Source organism: Pteropus alecto, unplaced genomic scaffold (assembly GCF_000325575.1).
Source record: "Pteropus alecto unplaced genomic scaffold, ASM32557v1 scaffold155, whole genome shotgun sequence".
NCBI lineage: Eukaryota > Metazoa > Chordata > Mammalia > Chiroptera > Pteropodidae > Pteropus > Pteropus alecto.
In genome coordinates this window covers 20742613-20745659 of record NW_006438113.1, presented here as the reverse complement: position 1 = coordinate 20745659, position 3047 = coordinate 20742613, and positions in this window count along the sequence as shown.

Below are 3047 nucleotides of genomic sequence, written 5' to 3'. Positions count from 1 at the left end.
CTTCTCTCGCACTGAGGGGATCCTGACCACAGTGCTTAGGAGGGAACATTCCTACTTTTGTGCTCCAGGGGATCTGCCAAGTTCCTTTTGCCAGGATGCGATGGGTGAGCCGCAACCCTTAGCTATTTAGATGCATCCTTCCTAGAAAGCAAACTTGGTGATATGTGGACATTGAGAACAGTCTGGTCAATAACTATCATCAATCACAAGACCATTTCTGATTAGACACTGTGCAGAAAACTTGAAATGCCCTGAAGTCTTAGAACTCACATACAAAAGAAAAGTGATAGTGGTTTTCCCAAAGTAGAGAACACCTTGAAATTTTACACGGTATTGTTAATAATTAGTATGAGACAAAAAATAAACTTTCTAAACAAATTTGAATCAACCTAGAAGAAAAACCAAATTACTTTCCATTTTTGATATAGAAAATATTACAAAGCTGTTGTCAAGTTTCAGTTCCCATGAAATCTGGATCCTGCCCAGGAGCTACAAATATCAAAGGAGAGGAATAGAAACAAATGTCAGTGTGGTCATGGAGGGCTTCCCAGAGTGAAGAGGATGGATAGAATTCAGAAATTGCTTAGTGGACTCACAATTTAGAAAGAGTTCACAAAGCACCCCATATTTAAAGGCACGCCATATTTCAGGCACACCAAATGATTGTCCTCTAGAGTGTCATATTCAATGGATTGGTCCAGGTTCAATGGGGAAGGGTGCCATGATCAATCGGCGATGCCTGCCACAGGTCAGAGATAAGAGAAGGGACCATATATGTCACATGCTTGCCTCACCTGCATGAAGCTCTCAGAGACCTGTTTTTCAACAGTATAATGAGAATGTTTTGCCCCAATTCAAATTTTATGTATCCTCACATCAAAATATCTTAAGTTATGCCAGTGCTGAGGTGTTCTAGTACCAAGAGGGGAGAAGAGAATGAGAAGAGATATTTGTTTTCAAGAGAGGGGTCTCTCACTTTCTCCCCAAATCTCACCATCCTCAGCTCCTCTGCTTCTCAGACAGCAGAATGTGAGTGCACGAAAATGAGGATGTGGAGGTTTCTGGGATAGTATCGATGCAACCATAGAAGCCTATATAGGGGCTACAAAGAGAGGAAGAGAGGAAGTCAATTTGGCAGGATACCAGGTGAAGAGGGGCTCCATCTAAGAGGGTCTCTCTATATTTACATTTTGTTCACCTTTTGGCTGTGGTTCCTTTTTCTCATTTCTAGAAACAATGAGATATGTGGGAAAATGGAGATGAAGAAGCAGAAGAGCATCTACGTGGCTTTGAAGCTCTCTGGGGACATAGGGTGTACAAAAGCCAAAGAGCTATGTCCATTTGCTGAGCCTTAGGCCACCATGCCTGTGGGGTTGCTACACTCCATGTACACTGAAAGTGGCAGCTGTATTCATAAACATAGACATATAATAATAATAATAATAATAAAAGCTAACATGAATTAAGACCTTACTATATGCCAAACACTGTGCTAATTACTTGGGGTACATTTTCTTGTGGTCAGAAACAATGTAACAAAAGGGAAAGACTTCTGCATCAGGCAGACCTTCCTTTGAATCTGGGCACAATCACTGATAACCTGTATGATTTCGGTTAAAACAGTTCATCTCTTTGAACCTCAGTTAATTTATGTATAAGAAGATATTATAATAATACCTACTTTTCATTGTTGCGGCAGTAACTAGAGATACTGTGTGTAAAGCACCTGCCATAGAGTAGGCCCTCTGTAAACAGTTATTAGTGTTCTCATTATTATTGTTATCACTATGGACTCCTGGTGAAAGCCTGAGGGAAATGATTGTCAGCCGCTAGGGACAACTGGGCCAAAGAAGGTCAAGAAGATTATAGACAGGCTATAGTGGGTTTCTGTGGCTAATAGGACTAAAAGTGGAGTCAAGAATGAAAGATCGTGGAGCTTCTCCTGCAATAGCAATGAAAAGTCCTTCCAGACCAACGAGATGATGTGTACCTAGTACAAACATGAACTTGAAGGAACACAGGGAATGGAGGAAGTGGGCTTGGACAGACACTCTACATACTCACAGTCAACTACCTTCCATCTGCCCTCAACTCTAGATTCTGTTCTCATGGTTCCTTGTGCACAGCTGGCAGTCAACCAGTGACATTTTGGAAGTACCCACAATATGCTGAGCCTTGAGCTAAACCCATTAGCTACTAAGGCAGAAGGCTTGTCAGGGAGTTGCAATTTGAATAGATAATTATTTAAGATTTAAAGACATGCAGCTCTAATGTTGAAGGATAGGCAATATGATTCATTGGAACAAGGGGCCCCATTTGATATATCCCCAGTTTATTGCTTGGACTGAGCCCTGTCAAAAGCTTCCACTTTGAGAACTATGGGAGTGTCATGCTGATCCAAGCTTGGTGTATTAGTCCTCTGCAGCTGCTGTAACAAATTACCACAAACTCAATGGCTCTAAGCAGCACAAATTTCTTCTCTTCAGGTTCTGCAAGGCACACATTTGAAATGAGTCATACGTGGCTACAATCAAGGTGTCAGCAGGGCGAGTTCATTCTGAAGGCTCTAGGGGAGAATCTGTTCCTTGTTTTTTCAGCTTCCAGAGGCTGTCCTCATTTCATGGCTCATGGTCTCACATCACATTGTCTCTTCTCCCCCTACTTCTGTCATCACATTGCTGTCTCCTACTGTCATCAAATCTCTCTGCCTACCTCTTATAAGAAGCCTAGTAATTACATTTAGGGCCCACCTGGAAAATCCAGACTAATCTCTCCATATCAAAATCCTTTAACTTGATCACATCTGCTGAATTTTCATGGCCATATAAGGTAACATTCACAGGTTCTAGGAATTAGGATCTGGATATCTTTGGGGGCAATTATTCAGTCTACTACAGTTGTAATGTTAAAAAGTGGCATGAGGTGCCTCATTTTTCAGAGTGATACAACAGACACATTTGAGCCTAACAAGGGAGACCAGACAGATCCCTTGGCACATCAAGTTAGGCAGGTTCCAACCCTAGAGCCAGGACTCTATCAACTTTCTT